A 12,092-nucleotide genomic window follows, 5' to 3' on the forward strand; every position below is an offset into this window, starting at 1 on the left:
TGTTTAATAGTACATGGGAATCTTATAAAATGATAAGCACTATAGAGATCATTTTCCCAGGGTGATGGTGGCATAGTGGTTACGCTTTGGGCTGCCATCAGCAGGGTTCACAGTTCAAAACCACCAGCTGCTCCATGCAAGACAGACAGGCTTTTGGCTCCTGTGAACAGGTATAGTCTCAGAAACTCACAAGGGCAGTTCTACCCTATTCTATAGGGTCACGATGCGTTGGCATTGACAAGATGGCAGTGAGTTTGCTGAGTTTGAGAGATGGGTGTTGTGTTTGAGCCAATTGCAAAGACCCCAGGACAGAAAGTTCTGCTTGGAGGGAATAAGCTAGTGCAAAGGTCCTGAGGCAGGAATGGGCGAGGCAAGTTCCAGAATCACAAAAGATGGACAATATAGCTGGAATATAGTAAGAAGGTGCAGGGGCAACAAGGTCGTATCAGAGGGTGCGGCTGGGCTCAATGCTCACGGGTCTAGAAACCCGTTTGGGTGTATCTGCAAATGGGGCCACAAGTCAAGCTCAGTAATGAGAGTATTGGTGGGGAGAGGAGGTTATGATGACAAGGTAGGGTGCTAGGAAAGCCTGTATGCAGATTCCCGGCGAACAGAATTCCCCATTCCATCATGAGGGCAGGAGCGAGCAGAGAACTGAGCACCAAGAGCAACAAGGTTGAGTCTGGCTAAATTTCAGAAAGGATTTTTGATTAATAATGGTTATAAAACCCAAGTAACTTATTTAAGGGAAATAAAGACCTTCCAGGCGGTGGTCCTGCATCTTTGCAAAGAGCACACCCTGCCAGTTCATGCCTGAGGTCGCCTTGGCAAGGCATGGCTTAGCTAAAAAAGAACTTTATAGTTCTGATCTAATTCCCTACCCCTCAGCCTATAAATCTTAAAGAAGCATCCTGACCTTCTCTGGGTGAAGGCATTGCTCAGGTGGTTATGAAAGCATTTGGGAACTTTTTTGAAACTCGACCCCTGAGCTGGTCAATAAAGGCCCTTTGTAAGTGATGCCAATGAATTGCTACTAACCAGTGTTAAAAAAAGTTCTGTAGGGCTAGTGGTTTGGTGGTGGTTAGTCTCTTCAATGATATATTTTTTAAAAGTTTTATTGAGAGTTGGGTGAAAACCATGATTTCCTGAAAACCACTGAAACGTTGTAGATGGACGACTTCAACAGAGAAAGGTAAATTAGCTTTAGAGGCCCTGGACATGATCGCACGGAGTGACAGGCCAGGATGCTTGTGCTCCCAGAGGCACCCTTGTTATGAGGGTGTGCCACTGTGCTACCCCAAACCAAGGTCCCACCCTGAAAACCATGCTTTGGAGCAGGTCCAAGGCCCTAGTACCATTCCTGGGATGGCCTTCCCAAGACACGAGGTCCAGAGAAAACTGAGACATTTGCAAAACCGGTCTTGAACTTCATTTCATCCTCACTTCTTCCAGATCCCAATATAAAAATAGGAGGTTACGTGGGATGTAATACCAACCTCATTTTGTCATTTTTCCATTTAGACCGGAGAGCTCAGGGCCCCGTCAGCAAGGAAAGCAGTTAATGGCAGATCAAGTTCATGAGCAGTTGATCCTCTTATCCCTTTATTAAGACAATTAAAATGTCTGCAAAACATATCGTCAGTGTGGTTATTTCAGTCATCTTAATGACTCAACCTGCGAAGTCATTAGGGTGATTGAAATAACCAAGTGAGCAAATGACTCCCACGAAGTGACAGAGTGCTGTGACTAGGCAGGGTCAGCTCTCTGCGGGAAAGCTGAACGTGGCTCTTATTCATGCCTTGGATGGGGCCACGCTGATTTCCATTTCCTGCCTGGAAAATGAAGTTCTTCACTAGATAGTCTTTACGGTCCTTTATGAGTGTCGCTGGGCTGTTAAGATATTTATGCTCCGGGTGGCACGTAGCTGTTAACCTAGGTGTTGCCCTTAGACACTGTCAAGTCCACTGTGACTCATAAAGACCTTCTGTTCACCAGAACGCGACTCTATTCAGTCATCCACCATCCTGGTAGTCAATGGTCATGGAATTCACCCATCTTTACCGCGGTATCGTTTTACCATTTACATGTGCTCTCGGTCACAAAGCAATGTGAGGGTCCCACGTTAATAATAAGGAGTAATGAACCAGGAGGTAGTTTAGTTCATTGTTCAAGAACAAAGGCTTGAAGAACAAAGGGGTGTGGGACCTTTTTTTCTAACAGAGCCATTTGGATATTTATAACACCATTCTCAGATCATACTGGTCAAACATTTAATTAACTCACCCCTAATGTGATTGGCCGAGGCTGCTTCTCTTTAGAGGCATTTGATGATTGGAGGTCCTTACACAGCCCGAGGGCTGAATGTTCCCCACACCAACAGTCACTGAACATTCATTGAGAACTTACTGTGTGCCAGACATTGAGCTAAGGGTTAGCAACACTGCATAGAGATGCTAATAGAGTACATGAAATAATTAGAAGAATTAAGTATAGCTACGACAAAGGCTGCCAAATAAATAAGTGTGTGTGTGTGTGTGTGTGTGTGTGTGTGTGTGTGTGTGGAGGACATAAGACCTCATCGCTTCTATACCACATTAAGGATGGGGTGCATCAGACTTGACTGGAAACACTCCTAAAGGTCAAAAAACAGACCTGGAACTATAGGCTTTTCCTTTTTTGTCATTGGCTTTCTTTTTGTTGTTATTTGTTTTGGGGGTTCTTGTTGTTGTGTTGGTTTTCTCTTCCTTTGTGGTTTAGCTTGGCTTTGCCTAGTTTTTGCACTTATTAATGTCTCTGCATGTCTACCTAGATAAGCTAGGTGGGATAAACAATTCAGAGAAGAAAACAATGGGACCAGTGGTTCTAGGGGGAAATGGGAGAAGGGGGGGGGGTGGGAGATAGGAAGGGGATGGGGGTCAACCAGCCCAGGGACAAGGAAACAACAAGTGAACTAAAATCAATATAGAAAAGGGCGTAAGAGGCCTAGTGGGGCTTAATCAAGGGCAATGTAACAGCGAGAAATTACTGAACCCAAGTGAAAGCCAAACATGATAGTGGAACAAGAGGAAAATGAAAGTAAATAGAGGAAAGAACTAGGAGGCAAAGGACATTTATAGAGGTCTAAATACAGGCATGTGCGTATGTAAATGTGTTTATATATAATGACCGGGAAATAGATTTATGTACTTATATCTATATGTTAAGAATTAAGTTTGCAGATGGACACTGGACCTCGGTTCAAATACTCCCTCAATGCAAGAACACTTTGTTCTAATAATCCCGCACTCTGTGATGCTGACCTTCCTGACATGATCGCTGAAGACAAAATGGGTGCATAAGCAAATGTGGTAAAGAAAGCTGATGGTGCCAGGCTATCAAAAGATATAATGTCTGGGGTCTTTAAGGCTTGAAGATAAACAAGCGGCCATCTAGCTGAGAAGCAACAAAGCCCACATGGAAGAAGCACACCAGCCTGTGTGATCATGAGGTGTTGATGGGATCAGGTATCAGGCATCTAAGACCCAGAAAAGCATACCTGAGGTGAATGGGGGTGGGGGGTAAGGAGCATGGAGTGGAGGCTTGCTCTCTATATTGGTTCTGGAGAGAGGTCCTTCTGTCTTCGAACTTGTACTCTTGGCAATCTCCATGTGACCACGCATCTCTCTTCCCGTGTCTCAGTTTTCTTAGCCCCTTTTATATCATGTAACAGATTGACTGAAGACACACAGCTCCATTAATCCTGCCTCATTACCATCACCGAGACAGCCCCTTCTCTAATGGGATTATGATCACAAGCATCCAGGTTAAGGTTTGGCGTTTGTTTTCTTTCTTTCCTTTTTGTTTTGTTTTTTTACTTTGATGGGGACTTAGGTGAAGTTTGCTGTGCAGATCTACAGTCTTACTTGCAGCACTTCATGCACAGGTGTTTCCATTGTGTTTCATGGCAATCCCTCCAGACCCCATCACTTATTTCCCTTCCTCTCTGTGGTTCCTGTTTCCGGTCCTTCTCTCCTAACCCTCTGCACTTTAGCTTTGGGTAAATGCTGCCCTTTGGCCTCAAATGGTTGATTGTTCTACCGCAGGGATGAGTTCAGTTCCCAACCTGAGGGGTGACAAAGAACCATCGTCTTTGGGGCCCATCTGTCCCAATCCCACTAGTAAGCCTACTCTCTTTCAGGACTTGGAGTTTTGCTCCATAATTTTCTCCTCCTCTGCTAGCACCTTCCGGCGTGGTCCTGTTCCGAGTACTTGGTTGGGATAGCCAGGTCTCATCTGGTTCCTCTGGTCTCGGGGTGGCGGAGGGTACTGTTTGCATGTTCCAGCAGTCCATTGAACTGATGGTTTCATTGTTTTTTTTGGCTGGTCAGCACTCTTATTTCCTTTGAATGTGGAGAGACCAATGGTTGTACCTTAGACACCAGAGTTGCTACTCACCAAAGTAGGGTGAAGAACATTGTCTTTGTGAATTATACTGTTGACGGATCGTGGTGCTCCCCAAGACTATGGTCCTGAGACCACAGCCCCAGCATCTCGTGCCCTCAAAGAGTTTGATTATATTTACGAAGGATCCATAACTTTACCTCCTGTGTGGTAAATATTCGTGGTTGTAATTGCAGTAAATACACATCATACAAACATCTCCTGTCGGATCTGCATATATATCTGATAGTGTAGTCCCATCCTCCCTCCCACACCTGTCCAGCCTGCATGTCTAGCTAGCATCATCCCATTGAACCCCACAATGGCAGGATTGCGTGTATAACAACACTAACTTCTGTTGCCTTTAATCTGGCAAACCTCCTCCATCATTTTCAACCCATCTCCCTCCTGTTGTGAATTGTCCTCCCCTTCACCTGAGTAACACCTCTCTACCCTCTAGGATGTGGTTTCACCTTCCTCCTTTCCCCTTCTGCCCTTGGTAACCATCAAAGCATATTTCTTTTCATGTGAAAACCTTTTCTTGACTTTCGTAATAGTGGTCTCATACAGCATTTACCCTTTGTGATTGATCGATTTCCCTCAGCATACTCTCCTCCAGGTTCAACCCTGTTATGAGGGATTTTCAGAGCCATCATTCTCCGTTAATGTTGTGTGGTATTCCATTGTGCATGTGTACCACAGCTGGCTTATCCATTCTTCCACTCGTGGGCCTTTAGGTAGCTTCCATCTTTTTGCTACTGTGAGTAGTCCTGGGATGAACATGAGTGGGCATGGATCTGTTCGTGCTGGGTTCTTATCTCTTTGGGATAGATACCAAGAACAGGGATCGCTGGGTCAAATGGAATTTCTATTCCCAACTTTAAAAAAATCACTTCTTGACCTATAAATCACATGCCATACAATTCAATGGTTTGAATATTTTAACGGGAGTTGTACAATAGTCCCAGCTTTTTGAGGAAGTGCCAGATCACTTTCCACAGTGGCTAAACCCCCTTTCCAAACTCCCCACCCCGCGCCCCCAGCAGTGTAGGAGTGCTCCAATCTCCCCATAGAGGTTAGAATTTATAACATATATTTTGGAGGGACGTAATCCAATCCATAACATCAGCCTTGTCTGGAATCATGTTTAATCCCCAATGAAAACAGGACTTGGAATATATTTCTTGATTTGGCAATAATCAGGTGCCAACATGCTGTGGTCTACTCAAGTATGAACCTTCGGAAATAGAAGATGGCATAGTGCCAAAGGCAGCCTACTGTCTGTTCCCAGTAGCCTGTAAATCTGCTTCCTCGTCTTTCCCTACAATTCCTGCCAGGTTAATCGAGTGTAGTTTTTGCCCACTCTGTGGTCCAACAGAGTGAGTGAGTGTGTGTGTGTGTGTATGTGTGTGTGTGTGTCTGGGGCCAGGAGCTCCCTAGCACCAACTGTCACATGCTGCTGGTCTAGGGGCACTTCTGGGGTGCGAACTCAAGGTCAGTTTACCAGCCCTGAAAACACTTGCTGCTCATGAACTCTTGATTCTCTTCCTGATGTGGGAATTAAGAGTCCATGTGGGGCTCTCTTTTATTCCATATAATGAAGTAAGTTTCTCAACATTGTTGGTGTGAATGGATTCAATTTCTCCCTTTGGATTTAGCTGTCCTTTATTTTTATACGATCATTATTCCAGCAATGGCCATTGTGAACTTACATCACTTCACGGAATTGTAATGTGCTCAGGCTTTAGTTTCCAAGCATCTAATTGGCCACATTGGTTCTCTAAATCCACAGTTGCCTGAGGCTTCGAAAGAGCTTGATCTATGTCAATGGCTCTCCAAGTGTGGTCCCTAGACCAGTAGCAGTGGCTTCTCCTGGGAATTTGTTAGAAATTAAAATCCTCAAGTGAGGCCCCAGTCCTCCCGAACCAGAAAGTTGGAAGGTGAGGCCCAGTCACCTGGGTTTAACAAGCTGAATATCCACTCTCTCTGGTGGATAATCAAGTCAGAGAACCACTAACTATTCTGTTTAACTAACAAGACCACCTTCTGAACGCACTCACTGGGTCACGGTGAACGAGAGCAGGAAACCCCAAGCCCTGTGTAAAATTTGCAATCTTCTAGTTCCTTGAATAGGAAACCTGGTGGTGTAGTGGTTACAAGTTTGGCTGAGATCTGCAGGGTCAGCAGTTCAAAACCACCAGGAGCTCTTTGGAAGAAAGACTAGGTTTTCTCCTTCCATAAAGAGCTACGATCTCAGAAACCCACAGGGGTTCACAATGAGTCAGCATTGGTTCGATGGCAGTGAGTTTGGTTTGTTGTGCCTTGAAGAAGAGGCCTCATGGCATAACAGTAATTGCAGGGTCAACAGTTCAAAACCACCAGTTTATCCAAAGGAGGAAGATGGAGTCTTCTACTCCTGTAAGAGTTACAGGCTCAGAAATCAAGGGTGACGGTTCGTCCCTGTCCTGTAGGGTCACTGTAAGTCAGCATCGACTCAATGGCAGTGAGTTTAGTTTATGATTTTGTCCCTTAAAAGAATACCCTTTCACCACTTGGATCAAACCCTTGGTAGTTGGTTGACGACATCAACTCACTCAAGATAGGGTGGGATTAATAAACCCTGGGATGTGGAGGGGGAGGGGTGGTGCAAAACAAACAGGAAGGGTAGAAATTATGTTCCCTTCCCCACATCACATCAGCATATGAGTACTTACTTAGTCACCCCTCCTTTGAAAGAATATTTATGTTGACTTCTGACATTCAAGCTTTTTATTTTTTAAGACAAATGCACAAATGTACCCACAAAAGGAAAGTCTGAGTATATTTCTTTCCACTCGTTTGTCAGTCTAAGTGTATACCTACCTCCCTTTAGCTTCTCAAAAACAGAATTGGGTCAACATCTAGAGGAGACAGCTCTGTAGTTTTCTGTTTTGAGTTCACGCTAGATCATGAACCTGTTCCTGTCCAGTGGATACCCCTACGCTCATAGACATGAATGTGCCATTAGCTAACAAGCCCCTCGTTAGACATACAGATGTTTCCAATCTTTTAATAGTATAAGACACATTCCACTGCCCTTCCTTGTCACACCTAAGCCTTTGCTCTACATTTCTGATGATGATTTTTTCTAAAGAGCCTAAAAAGTGCAATAGCTGAGCTAAAATTCTGGCTGCCTCTTCACAAGTTTGTCATGGGGAGAGGTCAGAGGCGGTTCCTTATGGACTGGACAGTGTGGTACCTCGAGTTGTAACTGTGTCTCGGGAGAACTCATCCACTGGAGGGAGGTTGCTTAAGCCCCTAGACTTCTTTCCGCGGTATTTTTTAAAGTGGGATTGTTCCATAGGAAATATTCTTTAAAGTCATCTTGAGTGGGGAGGGGGAAATGCGAATACGTTGTCTAATGATTTCTTTTTTCTTACAGAACCCCGAGCAGCAAGACCTGCAGGGACACGACGCCCATGGATGCCCTGGCCCTGAAAAAGAAGATCCACAAGATGGCCTTGGACCCTGCCGCCTGCGCCATCCTCACCAGCCTGCTGCTCTACATCACGGAGCAGGCAGACGGGCCTCCGGGCCTCGCTCCCGCCCAGAGGGCAGGCGGCCAGGAGACCCGGGTGAGCCACCGGCCCGAGCCCCAGGAGCCCTACCGGCGGCCCACCAAGTTCCAGCTTCTGCAGTCCAAGTTCATGAACCCCAACCGCGAGTCCTACATCAAGAAAACCCGGGAGGTGGGCCGGCTGATCTTCAAGGACAAGCAGGGGCCGGGCCGAAGCTTTGTTAACATGACCATCACCAAGCTCCTGGAGAAGACCAAGGAGAAAGCCAACGGCCCGGCGGACGAGAAGAAGCTCATCTCCAGGGAGAGGCCAAGGTGGGGCCACCCCGCCGGCAAAAACACGGTCAAGAACGTGCTCAAGAAGTTCTTGGCGGCCGAGGAGAAGGAGGCCAAGGAGAAAGCAGCTCGAGAGAAGCCCCCCGCTGGCAGGCCCAAGCCCACCAGTGGCCTCGTGCCCAAGATTGTCGCCAAGAAGAACTCCGTCCTGGCCAAACTGAGAGAGAAATTTGAACAAAGCAGTTGTCTGAGCTCTGAAGCCGGCGTGCTGCTGCTGCGAAAAGAGGAACACAAGAAAAAGAACCTGCAGAGGAAGAAAATGCACAGGCCGGAGGTCCGGGTGCTGCACACGGCCACCCAGGCCAGCACCTGCATCAAGGCGCCCCCGGCCCGCTACCTGGCCTGCACGGCCGAGCCGGTGCCGGCCTTCAGCATCGCCACCATCGTCTGCGGGCCCCGGAGCTGGCTGTCACACTGCGCGAAAATTAACCTCTCCAAGTCCAGGAGCGCGCCGGGGCGAGAAGGCAGCCTGTCCTCCCCAGCGGGGGAAAGACAGCCCGTTGGGAAGACACCCCCAGGAAAGGGGCCGCTCAGTGCAGAGCTCCAAGGACAGTCCTTGGAGCCCGAGGTGACAGGTGGTGGGGAGCATCACGCTGCTCCGAGAATGCCTGTCCTCTGTGTGGAGCCAGTGCTAGACTCCCGTGCTGATTTCTGGGTAGGCCACGCCCTTCAAGGCCACATTCCAGACCACACTGAGCGGTCATCGACACTCCCCGCAGCCAGCCACCAGAGCGCAGGGTCCCATCCAGCGACGGGACAGAGCGTCACCGGGGGCATAAGGGGACCCGGCTCCAGGGCAGGTGTTGCCCACGGGAGTGAAGCAAGAGCAGCCCCCTCACCTGGGGAGATTCCCGAGATGACCATGACTGTCTGTAGCTCCGAGGATGAACCAGAAAGAACGTCTGACTCAGACAGAGACCCCTTCTTTGCCACCCAAAAGTTCTTCCCGGAACAGAAAGTACCAGAACCCATCCCACCGCTCCACACTCCAGTCGTGCAGGCTGCGCGGCGAGCCCAGGCCACCATGGAGCCTCCGCAAATAACCGTCAAACTCCCAGTGGTCTATGAGATGCCGCCGCCTCCCGCCGGGAGTGAGGCTGTGCGTCCTCACGGTCTGGGAAGAGAGGCTGCGCACCGCACTGCGAGGGCTTCATTTCCCCCCACCGTTGACAAGAAAAGGGGCAACCAAGCCACGATGAAACCAAGCGAACCTTCTGGGGGGCCGGCAAAAGCCAATTCCCTTTCAGAGCCTGGACCTCATGCTGAGCTAAAGCCTGCCACACTAGGAGAGGCTGCTGACTTTGAACCTAACACCTCAGGGACAGCCCTGCCACCGAAACTCCAGGAAAACCCCACCGTTGACAAGACAAACAAACGCAGCTTTGAAAGCTCACACAATGTCAAGGGTACTATGGAGGATTCAAGAGAGAATCTTTCTGAGCTCAGCTCGGGGAAGCAGCAGCTGCCAGACTCACATGAAATCCCAAGACCTAACAAGGGTACCTTGTCAAATCCCACTGCCACATCGAGAAATAGTCTGGCAGGAACTGTCTTCCCTACCTTGGGCAGCCAGCCACTGCCCTCATCCACTGCAAGCAAGCCGGTGGTGCAGAAGGCAACTTTGCTGGCAACACCGCCCAAGGGCGCTGTGAAGTCTGGGCGCTCCACAGTGCGTGACAAGAACATCTTGTCTGAGCGCGAAGAATGCGAAGGGGCAGCATTCACAGAGTGTACCCAACCCCGCAAGGCTGCTAAAGGAAAGGCCAGCCACGATTTTGACAAGAACAAACTGCCATCGACGAAAGAATCGTCCAAGCCAACCAGCAAAGCAGGACCCAGCGTCGGGGACCACACAACCCCATCCTCAAGTAATGCCCTTACGCCTGAAAATAACATGGCAGAAGAACTGAAGACTTCCGACCAGGAAGCATTCAGACGTGTTGCCACCAAAGGAAGCAGGCTGATAGGAGAGGGCCCCTCTCCTGACACCAACAAACAGCATGCCTTGGCGCTAAGTGGGTCGTCCAGACGCAGCAGCACAGCCAACGCAAGCGGCCTGGCTGAGCCCGAGCGGGGCCCATCATCACCCTCAGCGTACATGATAACTCGCCCAAATGAAGCAGCCCATGCCCACCTGCTGTTGGACACCCCCCATTCACGGGTTTCAGAGGAATTCGCCGAGAGCAAAGAAAACGCAGCTGGGGAAAGCAACCTTACTACAGCTGCGGGAGGAAATCCTTTGGGGAATCACGTGAAGTCCCAAAGTCTAACTTCAAAATATCTGACCCCGCAGCAAAGTAGGGCCGGCAAGCATCAGTCACCTTCTTCGACTCAACAGGCAAAGGGTGAGATGTCCACTGAGTCAGGAACACAGCCTTTTGCTGACGCTGAGCATTTTCAGTCGTCTCCCACGATGCCAGCAACAGAAGCTGAAGAAACATTTGTGAATGGAACCGCCCAAGAGGCAAGATATCCTAATCTTCGAGCACACCTGGTACCTTCAGCAGGCATGGTGTCAAGACATGAGGTGGATGCCCCCGGGGGTAAGAAACCTCAGGAAAGGCAGCTGGGGCTGGGTAAGTTGGGGAGGCAAGAAAATCCCCAGGAGTCGGAGAAAAAGAGCTCGGATCAGGTGAGGCCACCCCAGGCTCCGCAGCCAGGTAATTCTGGTCCAAAGAAAACAGCATCTTTGGATCAGATGGCGAAAGACTGGGCAGAAAAGTGCCCAGTGAAGAGTCCCTGCCAGCAGGTGGAGAAGGGGCAAGCACATTTACCAGGCGAGCCAGAGAAGCGTGTCAGTCACCCAACTGAACGCGTCGGAGGCCCATTGGAGAAGAAGCAATTGGCACCGACGGAAAACCCAGAGAGGCCAGGCAACCCTGCTTCTGTGAGAGGGTCACAGGAAAGCAAGATGGCACGCCATGCCTGGGAGCAGCCCCGTGGCAGCACAGCAGGAGAAAAGCTTACTGCTGGTAAGAGTAGAAAACACCAAAGAGCATCACCCAGGGACAGCCGGGACAAGGAGCCTGCCACACACCACGAGCCAAAGGAACGCCAACCCAACACAAGCAGGAGCAAGGCGTGCTCTTCGGAGGCACTGAGAGAAGCTTCTCCGGAGCCAATGAAGGCCTCTGCAATACCCACTCCCGACCCTGGGGGGTGCCAGACACCACCCGTCTCTGTTCAGGACACGCTTCCCGCTGGTCCTGAGGACGAGGAAGACATTTGGGACAACATAGAATCCTTGGAACACAAACAACACAGAAGGTTGACGCCATTTGCAAAGTACAAAGCCCAGAGCTTCAGTGACCAAAAATCCTTTGATTTATCCTTTAGACCAACACTGATCAAAGCCAACAATGCATTCGAGTTTCCAAAATAAGAGTCAGAATTCGGAGAAACCACAGCGATTTCTAAATGGTTCACTATCTGCTTATCATGTATCTACTATCGGATTTTCCCCTCTCCCTCCAAATCATGTCGTTGAACTTCTGAGCTTGTCTTTCCAGAGATGTATGGTTTAATTCTTTTTTCTTTCGCTTTTACATTAACCGGACCTTGAAGGACTGTCATGTATGGCCACATGGGGAGGGAGGGGGCACAGAGGGACCGGCATCTCCTTTCGCACAGGTGTGTTCCGCTCTGGAGGGCTTTCTTAAGCCATCAGTGAGCGACGTCTCTTCTTAGGAGATGCGGAAAATGACACTGAGACAGAGGCCTGCAACCCGAGGTTGGCTTGCTTCCCATATGGTCTCCTTAATCCATGAGATCTCTTTGACCG

This window comes from Tenrec ecaudatus, chromosome 11 (assembly GCF_050624435.1).
Source record: "Tenrec ecaudatus isolate mTenEca1 chromosome 11, mTenEca1.hap1, whole genome shotgun sequence".
Classification (NCBI taxonomy): Eukaryota; Metazoa; Chordata; class Mammalia; order Afrosoricida; family Tenrecidae; genus Tenrec; species Tenrec ecaudatus.